At 46.7% G+C, this 14,249-nt stretch overlaps 1 protein-coding gene across 2 annotated transcripts in view; it reads left to right on the top strand.

The window, feature by feature from the left end:
- Positions 1 to 4,459: 4,459 nt before the first annotated feature.
- The window catches only part of ERAP1 (endoplasmic reticulum aminopeptidase 1), a 43,185-nt gene continuing 33,395 nt past the window's right edge, over positions 4,460 to 14,249 (top strand). The window contains exon 1 of one of the 2 annotated variants that reach the window (XM_065918432.1): positions 4,460 to 4,652. The gene's annotated coding sequence lies outside the window, so the exon portion shown is untranslated. Of the gene's footprint in view, positions 4,653 to 4,954; positions 5,285 to 14,249 lie in introns of those variants that run through there. The other variant, XM_065918352.1, reaches the window with a different exon arrangement.

Raw genomic sequence — 14,249 nt, 5'->3', positions numbered from 1 at the left:
ACATGTTAATGATGATTTACTTCCTAGTTGAAATGTACAGAGGGGAAACCCATAGGAATACAGGTTGTCAGCTGGAGAGGGGTGAGGTCAGCCTCTCATTTACTGAAGAGGGACAGAAGAGGGTGAGGTCTCATGGTTCCATCAGGCTGCAGGAACTAGGGGCAAGCTCAGGTCACTCTAGGTGGCAGAAGTTTGTCAAAAGATGTCTGGGGTAGGGGGAATGGGAAACAAGTCCTCAGTCCTCATGTCACCCAGAAAGTTCCTCAGGAGTCCTAGTAGTCTGACTGCAGTTTTGATCACTTAGTGAGAACTCTTGTTGTTCACTCTTAATAGAAGCCACCTATACAGGTACACCCTGAGGAATCAGTGAGATAGAGTACATGTAAATACTTTCAAACCACAATGTTTTAGAGGGATTTATTAGTTGTTGTGGGGTCACTGGCCTTCTTTGAAGTAGTGTTTCTTTTAACTTGACATCTATATTTTCTTCCTCGTTTTTTTTTTTTTTTTTTAATTTTTAATAAAATGGTATAGATTTTGTTGAGTAGGCCTGGCTTGTGATTTGGCCTGTAGGGGAGAAAACTCTCATCCTCTTTGTTAATACCAAGATATCAGGAATATCAAGAATGAGGGACATTGCTGTTTTGTTTGTTTGTTTTATTCTTTTTTGAGGTGGTGTTTAAAAACTGAAGTTCTGGGGTCATAGGCGCCTATGGAGGTACCTAAGGACTCGCAGTGTGTGTGAGGGGGCAGGTGTCAGAGTGGAGTTGAGAGCCAGCTGGCAAGGACTGAATGGGTGGGTTTGTTCCTCTTCATTACAGCTCTGTTTTGTCTGCTTTCTACATCATGATTCTGGGTAAGACTTTACATTCCAAAAAAGAAGGTGGTGACGGGTTCAAATGGTAGCAACTTTGACAACAAAAGAGCAGTGAACCCAATGCTGACATTAATTGACAAAAGCTAATGAAGACAGAGAGGCCTGGCATGCTGCCTTCCATGGGGTCGCAAAGAGTCGGACACGACTCAGCGACTGAACTGAACTGAACTGAATGAAGACAGAACTGATGCAATTAATTAGAGCAAAACTGAACACTACTTGATCAACATCTGGAATCCAAGCTGGCAAAAGAGAATTGATCAATAATAAGCCACTGTAAGAAGATCCAACCAGTCCATCCTAAAAGAAATCAGTCTTGAATGTTCATTGGAAGGATTCAAGCTGAAGCTGAAACTCCCAACACTTTGGCCACCTGATGCAAAGAACTGATTCATTGCAAAAGACCCTGATGCTGGGAAAGATTGAAGGCGGGAGGAGAAGGGGACGACAGAGGATGAGACAGTTGGATGGCATCACCGACTCAATGGACATGAGTTTGAGAAAACTCCAGGAGCTGGTGATGGATAGGGAGGCCTGGCATGCTGCAGTCCATGGGGTCGCAAAGAGTCGGACATGACAGAGCGACTGAACTGAATTGAAGCCACAGTTGCATGTGTTGCAAGGGCTAAAGCCTGAGATGGACTTCCTCTTCCTTCCAGGTCCCGTCTGAGACTGAGGACACGGAACTTTTGAAAGGAAAGACTCAGCTGACCCGGTTACACTGTGCGGAGGACAATATTAGTGTTTTGCCAAACTCTCCCTGTTATTTGCCGAAGACCATGTAGCTAGTTCTGGTCAATGACATGTGAGTGGAAGGGATATATATTACTCAGCATTGAGGTGGGCAAAAGCTGATGCCTAATTCTTTGGACTTACTCTTCCTTGCCGCGGTGATCAAGAAGGCCAAAAGCCTCAGATGGATGTACCAACAAGATGATGGTCCTCCAGCACGCTGAGCACAGGTGGCTGTGCCGGGCAGAGGACCCTGCCCACGGACAGTGCACCATGAGTGAGGAATAAAGCTTTGGGTTCTTCAGCTACTGATGTAGTGGTTAGAGCAGCCTAACTGAATATCCACCAGGAGGAAATGGGGAGGCTCTAGGAAGGCTTTTCAAGGTGGGAATTCCCAGGGGCTGCCTGAAAGACAGCAAAGCTAGAAGTGCCAAGTGAAGCGGTGGCCAGGTGAAGCAGGTGGGGAGTAAATAACAGCTAGCTGAGGAAGCAGTGTGAGTCACTGGAAAAAACATGTACTTTGGACTCAAACTGACCCACCTAGGGTTCAAATTTAGGTTTTACTTTTTATTTTCTTTTTGAGCAAGTTGCCAATCTCTCTTACTTTTCTAAATTTATAAAGCATAATACCTACATGATTGCTGAAAAAGATTAAGTTACACAAACATATACACAAATCCATTTAGCACAATATCTAACCGTTGGTAAGTAATCAATAAACCTAGATGCCCCTTCTTTCTGGCCACTTCCCTTTAAGACCATTTCTGAGCTTGGCAGCTGTTAACTTTTGATCTCACGGACTCTACAAGTGGGACTCCTTCAAGTTTAAAGTCCTCACTCCAAGGTCTGCACCCCACAGATCCTTGCTGGAGCTTTGAAACGGGAAGGGAATGCTGCCAAATCCTTGTCTTAATTGCTTTATTTGTAGTGTCCTTGGATTCTGAAGAGGGAGTCTTAACATTGAACTGAGTCTAAAGTCTGGGCGAGGGAGGGGCTGTGAGAAAGAAGTCTGGTGGCCAGCTTTCAGCTCCCTTCTGCCCAGTATGGATAAGAGCATCCCCCTCTCCCTGTCTTAACTGGTCATTTATAGTAGCCTCTGGGCTTCCCTGGTGGCTCAGCTGGTAATGTTGTACCCGGATAGCGGAATCCCACCAAACACCACAGGAGCCGCGGATCGATGCAAAAACAGTGAGGAACTTTATTACAAGCTCAAGCACGGACTCTATTCACACAATGGCGAAGGACCGCTTCCACCCCCCCACTTGAAAGCGGCGAATCGTTTTTGTACTGTATAGCAGGGGAAGCGGGAAGGGAAGCTTAAGGGGATTGGTTAATTCATACTGTGCAGCAGGGGAAGCGGGACGGGAAGCTTAAGGGGATTGGTTAATTCTTCAACTAAGGGTGTCTTGTTAGCTACTGATTGGTGGGTTAGAGTAAGGGGGGGGGGGTGGCGAGGGACTTCCTGTCTTCCCCTGATTGGCTCGTTGAGTTTCTTTGTCTTAAAGTTTCCTTTTCTCTCCTCGGGAGGGGGTTTTACTCAAAATGGCGGTGCTATGTTTTCTCTCCTCAGGAGGGGGTTTCACATTTCACAGTAAAGAATTCGCCTGCTATGCAGGAGACCTGGGTTCGATCCCTGGGCTGGGAAGATCCCCTGGAGAAGGGAAAGGCTACCCACTCCAGTATTCTGGCCTGGAGAATTCCACGGCCCATGGGGTTGCAAAGAGTCGGACATGACTGAGTGACTTTCACTTTCTTTCCAGTCTGTTTGGCGCCTTTACCTCCTTCCATCCTGACCATCAAGAAATCTTTTCAAAGAAACTAAGCTTATTAGAAACTGAAGGGAAACAGCAAATCCCAAAATACAAATATGAAAACAGAGAAATGCAAGAGTTTACTGGACCAGTAGCTCTCATCTGAGCAAACTGGGATCACTCCCTGACACCCAGAGGCCTGGGACCTATAGCTATACACTGACATCCTGGCAAACAGGCAGAAATTACCTGATCCCAGAGTTGGTTTTACTGTTGAATTTTAGTGAAAATACTTCCCTTGGTCCCGCTCTGGTTGGGCTCGGGGACAGGATGTTAATTTTATATCACAAAATAACCTTGATTGGAGAGATTATGCAGAAGAAAAAATTGTATTTTTTAAAAGGAGGCATAAGATTGAGGGGAAAAGAAGTTGAGAAATACTCTTCGAGTAACTTGGAATCCCAGGGTCTCAAAGGCGAGGCAGCAGAGAAGGAAGTGAGAGGAGGAAGCCTGTATGTACTGAGAAAAAGATGTGAGAGAGGCCAGGGCAGCATTCGGCGAGTAGGAACATTTGTGTCTTCCTGGCCTCTTACCCCATTTACCCTCAACTGTTTATAAAGGTGGGCTTCTTGGGACATTCCATCCAGTCTTAAGGTTCCAAGGGGAGCACAGAAATGGTCATTCGATTTGAAAAAGTAGGGAGAACTTTTATTAAGTTCTTTATTTTCAAAGAACCTTAATAAGTTCTTTATTAAGATTTATTTTACTGGCTGGGTTGACTCTTCGTTCCTGCATGAGCTTTCCTCCAGTTGCAGCAAGTGGGAGCTACTCTGTAGTTGCAATGCACAGACTTCCTTGGCTGCAGAGCAAGCCGGGGCTCTAGGGCGCAATGGCTTCAGCAGCCGTGGTGCCTGGGCCTGGGAGTTGCACCTGGGCTCTAGAGCACAGGCTCAGTAGCTAGGGCCCACAGTTTCAGCTGCTCTGAGGCATGTGGGATCTTCTGAGATAAAGGCTTGCACACGTGTCTCCTGCATTGGCAGGCAGATGCTTCACCACGGAGCCACATGGAAGTCCAGGGAAGTTGTAATGTGGGAGGAGCATCTCCGGGGCCCAAGGGCCCCGTGGTATCGCTGGGGCAGTTTTGCGCCTCTGTTTCCCCCTTCTTCCTCTTCCGCGTCTTCAGCTCAACCTCTCTACAACGGAAACCCCGGACAAGCCAGCATTTTGCAGAGCAGTTCTGGGTTCCTGCCTCGTTCTGAGGCGGGCCCAGAGCTCTCGACACATTTGCAGAGGTGAGATGATGGACATGCCTTAAATCCAACGGGGCTTTGAGCTGATTCAGGCCGGGGAAGGGGGTATAGAGGGGAGCTTGGCTCCACCCAAGTGCCCTCAAAGAGTGCCAGCCCTCTCCTTTTGCCCCCAAACCTCCGCTGCCCCAAAGATTAATCCGTAGGGGAACCCTCCTACCCATCCCCCCAATCTCCAGACAAGTGCAGGGAAAATAATTTGCATCCCTAAAGGAGTGCTTCTCCCTGCTGGTTCCCCCTGCACCGTACGCCTTATTGTTTTGGGAGTTCCTGTCTTGGGATGGCATCACCAACTCGATGGACATAAGTCTGGGTAAACTCCGGGAGTTGGTGATGGACAGGGAGGCCTGGCGTGCTGCGGTCCCTGGGGTCGCAAAGAGTCTGACATGACTGAGCGACTGAACTGAACCGTCCTGGTATCATCGGGGTCTGCTTGTCCTGCCGGTTTCCCGGCCCCAGCTCCCCACCCCCTCGGCGGGGGCTCCCCTGCGCCTTCGGGGCTCGGCCCAGCGCCCCGCGCCGGTGCTTGCCGCTCCGGCTTCACTTTCGCTTTCACTTTTGGTCCCGGTCCTGGGGCGGCCAAGGCAGGCGACAGCGGCGTGGTCCCCGAGTCCCAGGTACTGAGTGAGACAGTCCCCAGTACACCCCGCTAGGGGGGAAGTCTGGGTGTTTGGGGGAAGAGCGAGGCCAGGACATCCTTTCTGTGCCAAGAGGTGTGGCGGTCCAGGGACCCTGGGAGGAAGGCAATCAGCGGGCGGCGGTGAAGTGGGTCAGGGAGCCTGGGGGAGTCGCGAGGCTGGGGATCGTGTCCGCGGGGACGGTGGTGGGGTTGGCGCAAGCTCAACAGTATCCTTGCCTCTCTTTCTGCATCGGGAGCTGGCCAGGGGCGCAGAGCTCCCCTAAGCCCCGCCACTTCCCGGCAGGCAGGCGGGAGCCGTCCTCTGCGCTTCTCCTTGAGGCTGGGTTCCTGCCAGCCTCGTCCGCTGGGCTCCAGAGGAGGGTGGACGGTGGGGGGAGAGGTTGGGGTTTGGCCAAAGAGGGCATCTGGCCAATAGCAGTTGGAGAAACAAACGTGAGTTCGGCGAGTTGCAGGCGCAGGGATGTTGTCGCAATAACAGTTAAGCGTCCTCAAGATCAATTCAAGTCTGTCCCTCTTCTGCACTTCTTGCCAATAGTTGTCTGTCCTCCCTTCACTGTGGCTCAGCCGGGAATTTATTGAGTTTAAAGGCTGTCCTGTCGGAGCAAGTTAAAATTCCCTCTCCGTGTCTTATTAGCCTGTTGGGCCTGCAAGTTCATTTCAGGAGGAAGGAGAAAGCACAGACACTTCCTTACCGTCTTCATGGAGGTTCTTTGTGAGGCCAGGTTCAGGAAGAAGTGCTCTGGTTTCTACTAAATCCCCAAAGTATTTGCTCTCAACTCGGGATAGGGGTCAACGACTTAAAAAAAAAAAAAAAAAGGCTGGAAAATTGACCAGATTTTCTCTTTTTGCACGGAGCTGCAGTTGTAGTGATAGGCAGCACATTTTCAGGTGGGCCTAAGTAGAAAAGTTCTACTACATTAAAAAATTGAATCAACATTTTTTTTTTTTTTTTTTATTTACCAGCAGTAACTAGCTGTCATCAATGCTGGTTCACTTCATTGCTCAGAGCCTTTGGAAGAAGGCCTGTTACCTCTTGATGATGGATTTGACATTCCATGGTGTCCTGAAAAGGGAAGGAGGAGACAGCCCAGGACCAGTTGCCCTGACTTTCAGTGTGAGTGGGAGAAGACAGAATCACCAAAGGCAGTTAGGTTCCTAGAGTATCTTGAACTGTTTCTGGCTGTGAAGAAAGTTAGGAACTCTGTTACTGTGGCCCTTTAATCTGCACCACTGATTGTGAAAGAAGATTTAGTAAGATCAGATGTCAAAGGAAGATAGTTTTTAAAACCTTAAAGAAGTACAGTTAAGAACAGGAAATTCCTTATAAACCCTCATCTCTGTGCTCTCGGTCTGTGTGTATTTAACTGCCTTCCTGATATTTACGCTTGGATATCTCACCAGTTCAGTTCAGTTCAGTCGCTCAGTTGTGTACAACTCTTTGCAACCCCATGAATCGCAGCATGCCAGGCCTCTGTCCATCACCAGCTCCTGGAGCTTACTCAAACTCATGTCCATCGAGTCGGTGATGCCATCCAGCCATCTCATCCTCTGTCGTCCCCTTCTCCTCATGCCTCCAATCCCTCCCAGCATAAGGGTCTTTTCCAATGAGTCAACTCTTCACATGAGGTGGCCAAAGTACTGGAGCTTCAGCTTCAGCATCAGTCCTTCCAATGAACACTCAGGTCTGATCTCCTTTAAGATGGACTGGTTGGATCTCCTTGCAGTCCAAGGGACTCTCAAGAGTCTTCTCCAACACCACCGTTCAAAAGCATCAATTTTTGGCTCTCAGCTGTCTTCACAGTCCAACTCTCTCATCCATACATGACCACTGGAAAAACCATAGCCTTGACTAGATGAACCTTTGTTGGCAAAGTAATGTCTCTGCTTTTTAATATGCTATCTAGGTTGGTCATAACTTTCCTTCCAAGGAGTAAGCGTCTTTTAATTTCATGGCTGCAGTCACCATCTGCAGTGATTCTGGAGCCCAGAAAATAAAGTCTGCCACTGTTTCCACTGTTTCCCCATCTATTTCCCATGAGGTGATGGGAACAGATGCCATGACCTTAGTTTTCTGAATGTTGAATTTTAAACCAACTTTTTCATTCTCCTCTTTTACTTTCATCAAGAGGCTTTTTAGTTCCTCTTCACTTTCTGCCATAAGGGTGGTGTCATCTGCATATCTGAGGTTATTGATATTTCTCCTGGCAATCTTGATTCCAGCTTGTGCTTCTTCCAGCCCAGCGTTTCTCATGATGTACTCTGCCTATAAGTTAAACAAGCTGGGTGACAATATACAGACTTGATGTACTCCTTTTCTTCTTTGGAACCAGTCTGTTGTTCCATGTCTAGTTCTAACTGTTGTTTCCTGAGATGCATACAGGTTTCGCAACAGTCAGGTCAGGTGGTCTGGTATTCCCATCTCTTTCAGAATTTTCCACAGTTTATTGTGATCCACACAGTCAAAGTCTTTGGCATAGTCAATAAAGCAGAAATAGATGTTTTTCTGGAACTCTCTTGCTTTTTTGATGATCCAGCAGATGTTGGCAATTTGATCTCTGGTTCCTCTGCCTTTTCCAAAACCAACTTGAACATCTGGAATTTCACAGTTCACGTATTGCTTAAGCCTGGCTTGGAGAATTTTGAATATTACTTTACTAGCGTGTGAGATGAGTGCAATTGTGCCGTAGTTTGAGCATTCTTTAGCATTGCCTTTCTTTGGGATTGGAATGAAAACTGACCTTTTCCAGTCCTGTGGCCACTGCTGAGTTTTCCAAATTTACTGGCGTATTGAGTGCACCACTTTCACAGCATAATCTTTCAGGATTTGAAATAGCTCAACTGGAATTCCATCACCTCCACTAGTTTTGTTCATAGAGATGTTTTCTAAGGCCCACTTGACTTCACATTCCAGGATGTCTGGCTCTAGGTGAGTGATCACACCATTGTGATTATCTGGGTCGTGAAGATCTTTTTTGTACAGTTCTTCTGTATATTCTTGCCACCTCTTCTTAATACCTTCTACTTCTGTTAGGTCCATACCATTTCTGTCATTTATCGAACCCATCTTTGCATGAAATGTTCCCTTGGTATCTCTAATTTTCTTGAGGAGATCTCTAGTCTTTCCCATTCTGTTGTTTTCCTCTATTTCTTTGCATTGATTGCTGAGGAAGGCTTTCTTATCTCTCCTTGCTATTCTTTGGAACTCTGCATTTGAATATCTTTCCCTTTCTCCTTTGCTTTTCACTTGTCTTCATTTCACAGCTATTTGTAAGGACTCCTCAGACAGCCATTTTGCCTTTTTGCATTTCTTTTCAATGGGATGGTCTTGATCCCTGTCTCCTGTACAGTGTCATGAACCTCCATCCATAGTTCATCAGGCATAGACATCACAAATTAAACATATTTAAAAACTGAAGCCTTGGTTCCCTCTCCTCCCTTTTAAATCTCTTCCACCTCTGGCCTTCTCCATTTCGATAAAGGACACCTATGACTACCCAGGTGTTCATTCCTGACAGCCATGCTGATACATCCTGTCCTTTCCCTCACTCCCTACTTCTGGTGGTGGAGTCACTCAGTCGTGTCTGACTCTTTGCGACCCCATGGACTGTAGCCTACCAGGCTCCTCCATCCGTGGGATTTTTCAGACAAGAGTCCTGCAGTGGGCTGCCATTTCCTTCTCCAGGAGATCTTCCCGACCCAGGATCGAACCTGGGTCTCCCGCATTGTAGACAGATGCTCTACCGTCTGAGCTACCAGGGGAGTCCAAAATATAGATGTTGAGTCGGCCCCTCTCTCTGACTCCCTCCCACTCCTTTCTGTTGACACCATCCCAGTAAGCACCATTGTCTTACTCTCTCGGCTACTTTCTAACTGGTCTCCTGGCCTTCACTCTTACTTCTTCCCAGTGCTCCACTCTCTACCCAGCAGCCGGGTGATGTTCTTAGGGTGTGACCTGGGTCCTAAGATCTAATAGGTGGTTTCTCATTGCCCTTGGGACAGGGTCTGAAAATCCTTAAATGCCTAGAAAGCTGGGTGGTGGTCTTTCTCCTGCCCTCCTCTCCAGGCACATCTTTCTACCATATTCTGGGCTTCAGGTTGACTGATCTGACAAATAACTGACACTCTCTACTGCCCGTGAGCTCGCAAATCTGTGTGCTGTTCCCTCTGTCTATGTGTGTATTATTTGTGTAAGTTTTTAAAAGTCCACCCCACCCCCACTATATGCTCTTTGAGGCCAGAGACCTGTGCTCTCTCGCCTTGCCTGGTAAAGTCCTTTCACGTAATCAGTTCAGTCGCTCAGTCGTGTCTGACTCTTTGTGACCCCGTGAACCACAGCACGCCAGGCCTCCCTGTCTATCACCAACTCCCGGAGTCCACCCAAGCCCATGTCCATTGTGTCGGTGATGCCATCCAACCATCTCATCCTCTCATCCCCTTCTCCTCCTGCCCTCAATCTTTCCCAGCATCAGGGTCTTTTCCAATGAGTCAGCTCTTTGCATCAGGTGGCCAAAGTATTGGAGCTTTAGCTTCAGCATCAGTCCTTCCAATGAACACCCAGGACTGATCTCCTTTAGGATGGACTGGTTGGATCTCCTTGCAGTCCAAGGGACTCTCAAGAGTCTACTCCAACACCACAGTTCAAAAGCATCAATTCTTTTGCACTCAGCTTTCTTTATAGTCCAACTCTCACATTCATACATGACCACTGGAAAAACCATAGCCTTGACCAGATGGACCTTTGTTGACAAAGTAAGGTCTCTGCCTTTTTTTTTTTTTTTTTTTTGTCTCTGCTTTTTAATATGCTGTCTAGGTTGGTCATAACTTTTCTTCCAAGGAGTAAGCGTCTTTTAATCTCATGGCTGCAGTCAACATCTGCAGTGATTTTGGAGTCCCAAAAAATAAAGTCAGCCATGGTTTCCACTGTTTCCCCATCTATTTGCCATGAAGTGATGGGACTGGATGCCATGATCTTAGTTTTCAGAATGTTGAGCTTTAAGCCAACTTTTTCACTCTCTTCTTTCACTTTCATCAAGAGGCTCTTTAGTTCTTCTTCACTTTCTGCCATACGGGTGGTATCATCTGCATATTTGCATGTAATATGCCCCCAATAAATATCTGTGGAATGAGTGATTGAAAATATTTTACCTTTTGTATTTTCACTATAATCCTGTGAGGGGGGTGTTATTTCATTTTATCCATGAAGAAAATGAAGCTGAAATTAAAGAGCATATCCAAGGTCAGAGTAAGTGGCAGAGCAAGAACTCAAAGCCAGATTTTCTCTTCTGACTGTTAACCTTTTATATACATATTTACATACATACATACATACACATATATATATATATATAAATAGCTATATATATGCATATGTATAATTATATGTGTGTATGTACATAGTTAATATGGCAATGCATATTAATTGCAACATTTATGCTGTCTGTATCTCACGTCCCATTTTAGTTTCCTGAAACTGCATCCTTCCTGAGACCCAGCCATGATCTCTTTGGCCCCCTTCTCTCTTGGACCCAAAGCTACAAGGCCTTTGCTGGCAACCCCGTCAGCAACCCGGGGGCCTTGCTGTCAGCTCAGATGGTGGTTTAGTCACCAAGTTGAGGCTCCTCTGTCCATGGGGTTCTCCAGGCAAGAATCTTGGAGTGGGTTGCCTCTTCCTTCTCTAGGGGATCTTCCTGACCCAGGGATCAATCCTGGGTCTGCTTTTGAAGTTCTACCAAAGTCAGAAACCTATTAGAAGCTGCTGCCAACTCAGGACTGGTTGGAATTTTTAGATCTCTTCCTGGGCTGTTGGAGATCCTGCAGGGGCTCCCAGAGTCCCCTCATGCCTGAACCTGCCACCTTTGTTGTGCTCTCTACCATCTTGGGGAAGGGGCCACATCCACTGAGCTGCTGCCATCAGAGCTTCCAAATGGAAGCATCACGTGAGTTCCCTTTACCTCTGGCCCCTGCAACTTCAAGGGAGATCCATCATTCTTCCCCTGCCCTGGGATTCTGCCTGAGGATGTGGGACAGGAAGGCTCTGCTATCTTAGTGTTTAAGTTTTATTCTCCTCTTCCAAATTGCGCCAATCCTCCATGGCTGGAAGCATCCTTTACTTGGTCCCCAGAAAACAGCGAACAAATGAAAAAGCCAAGAAACACAAAAACAAAAAGAACCTGTTCTTCCTGTTCACATTTCTTTCCTGGTTCATCTGGGTGGTGCCTTTTGAATTGCGATTATGGTGCCTCCATGGTTGACTCTGTACAGTATTGGCATTCTTTCTGTTTAGCCTGCAGGTCTGCTCCGTGGGGGGAAGCAGGAGGTCAGTATGAGTAGCTGTGTGTTTGGGAAGGAATCAGGATGGGGAGTGAGGGGCGGAAATATCACATCAGTTATGCCCTTGAAGCAGTGTCCCCAACGTAAGGATCCAGGGATAAGATTATTGTTTGGCGAAGATTATCTAAGAGTTTCCTCAGTCTGACTCTTCAGTAGAATTTCTGGGAAGTTTGAAAAAATTATGATGCTGTGACCTAGGTACTTTTGAATTGTGGTGTTGGAAAAGACCCTTGAGAATCTCTTGGACTGCAAGGAGGTCCAACCAGTCCGTCCTAAAGGAAATCAGTCCTGAATATTCATTGGAAGGACTGATGCTGAAGCTGATGCTGAAACTCTAATACTTTGGCCACCTGATGTGAAGAATTGACTCATTGGAAAAGACCCTGATGCTGGGAAGGATTGAATGCAGGAGGAGAAGGGGATGACAGAGGATGAGATGGTTGGATGGCATCACCAACTCAGTGGACATGAGTTTGAGTATTGGGAGTTGGTGATGGACAGGGAGGCTTGGCGTGCTGCAGTCCATGGGGTCGCAAAGAGTCAGACACGACTGAGCGACTGAACTGAATTGACTCAGGGATCTAGGCTTGTCATTATTTTAAGAGCTTCTAGGACATTTTAAGAGCTGCCTATGACATTAACAGACAGCTAAAGATGGGAACCACTGACATAGAGGAAGCATCCAGTGTACCACCATCATTTCAGTAACCTGAGTTCGCCTGGCCGGGGCTCCTCCTGGCAAACTGCTGTCAGGCAACCTTGGCTAAGAGAGAGTGGTCTGCTCGGTTCTCTGGACATGATTTGCCAACCCCCTGAAAAGTCTCATTCCTTTTATGTCCCTTGGACTTGACAGTGCAAAATATGCTCTGTAGCATGACTCCAGGCGTGCTTTGAGTGTAATCTTGGAGTCCCTCACTTCCTTGTCTTGTGGGTAATCATTCTCCAGCCAGTTCTGGGGTTTCCTTCTGTCCACGCTGATTACCCGGACAACCCTTTCCTTTCTCCTGTGGTGCTCAGGCTTTTGCTCCTCCTACGGTGCTTCTGACCCCTTTCCTTCACTTCCAAATCCCACCTGTCCTTCCAGATCACCCTCAGTGCTGCTGTTGCTAAAAGGCATCTCAGCATCACTCTGCAGCCAGAGTCACTCTCTCCCTTTTGAAATGTTCCATTCTCCCTTGGCACTCTCTTTTATTGTGATTCTTAAAACACTCGACACATTCTCTGTTGTGTCTTATTCTTTGGTAGAAAACTTGTCTGCCCTTCAGACTTTGAAGTTCCTGATTATGGGATTTGTGTCTTGTGTGTTCTTATATAGCACACAGTACTTGACACATGGCATTATAGGTGCAAGCGTGCCTCACTTATTTGTTGGATAGGTGGTAAGGGAGAATCCAGGAGATTGATTGTAACAAACTCTCATGAAAGTCACTCTAAACTTCTTTAAGTCATTCCTGGCTAAGTAGATATTAAATCAGCTTGTGGCAGGATGATTGGACAAAGACGCTGGTATTATTAAGGTTTCAGTTCAGTTCAGTCACTCAGTTGTGTTCGGCTCTTGGTGACCCCATGGACTGCAGCACACCAGGCCTCCCTGTCTGTCATCAACTGTCAGAGTTTACTCAAACTCATGACCATCAAGTCAGTGATGCCATCCAACCATGTTATCCTGTGTCGTCCCCTTCTCCTCCCGCCTTCAATCTTTCCCAGCATCAGGGTCTTTTCTAGTGAGTCAGTTCTTCGCATCAGGTAGCCAAAGTATTGGAGTTTCAGCCTCAGCATCAGTCCTTCCAATGAATATCCAGGATTGATCTCCTTTAGGATGGACTGGTTGGAACTTCTTGCGGTCCAAGAGACTCTCAAGGGTCTTCTCCAATACCACAGTTCAAAAGCATCAATTCTCCAGTGCTCAGCATTATTTATAGTCCAACTCTCACGTTCATACCTGACTACTGGAAAAACCATAGCTTTGACTAGACAGAACTTTGTTGGCAAAGTAATGTCTCTGCTTTTTAATATGCTGTCTAAGTTGGTCGTAACTTTTCTTCCAACGAGCAAGCGTCTTTTAATTTCATGGCTGCTGTCAACATCTGCAGTGATTTTGGAGCCCCCAAAAATAAAGTCAGCCATGGTTTCCACTGTTTCCCCATCTATTTGCCATGAAGTGATGGGACTGGATGCCATGATCTTAGTTTTCTGAATGTTGAGCTTTAAGCCAACTTTTTCACTCTCCTCTTTCTCAAGAGGCTTTTTAGTTCTTCTTCACTTTCTGCCATAAGGGTGGCATCATCTTCATATCTGAGGTTATTGATATTTCTCCCAGCAATCTTGATTCCAGCTTGTGCTTCTTCCAGCCCAGCGTTTCTCATGATGTACTCTGCATTTAAGTTAAATAAGCAGGGTGACAGTATACAGCCTTGATGTACTCCTTTCCCAATTTGGAACCAGTTCATTGTTCCATGTCCAGTTATAACTGTTGCTTCTTGACCTGCATACAGATTTCTCAGGAGGCAGGTATGGTGGCCTGGTATTCCCATCTCTTGAAGAATTTTCCACAGTCTGTTGTGATCCACACAGTCAAAGGCTTTGGTGTAGTCAATAAAGCAGGAGTAAGT

The sequence above is a fragment of the Muntiacus reevesi genome, chromosome 1 (genome assembly GCF_963930625.1).
Source record: "Muntiacus reevesi chromosome 1, mMunRee1.1, whole genome shotgun sequence".
In the NCBI taxonomy this organism is placed as follows: Eukaryota; Metazoa; Chordata; class Mammalia; order Artiodactyla; family Cervidae; genus Muntiacus; species Muntiacus reevesi.
The sequence above is the reverse complement of the archived record's forward strand: the minus strand, read 5'-3'. Positions and strand labels throughout refer to the sequence as shown.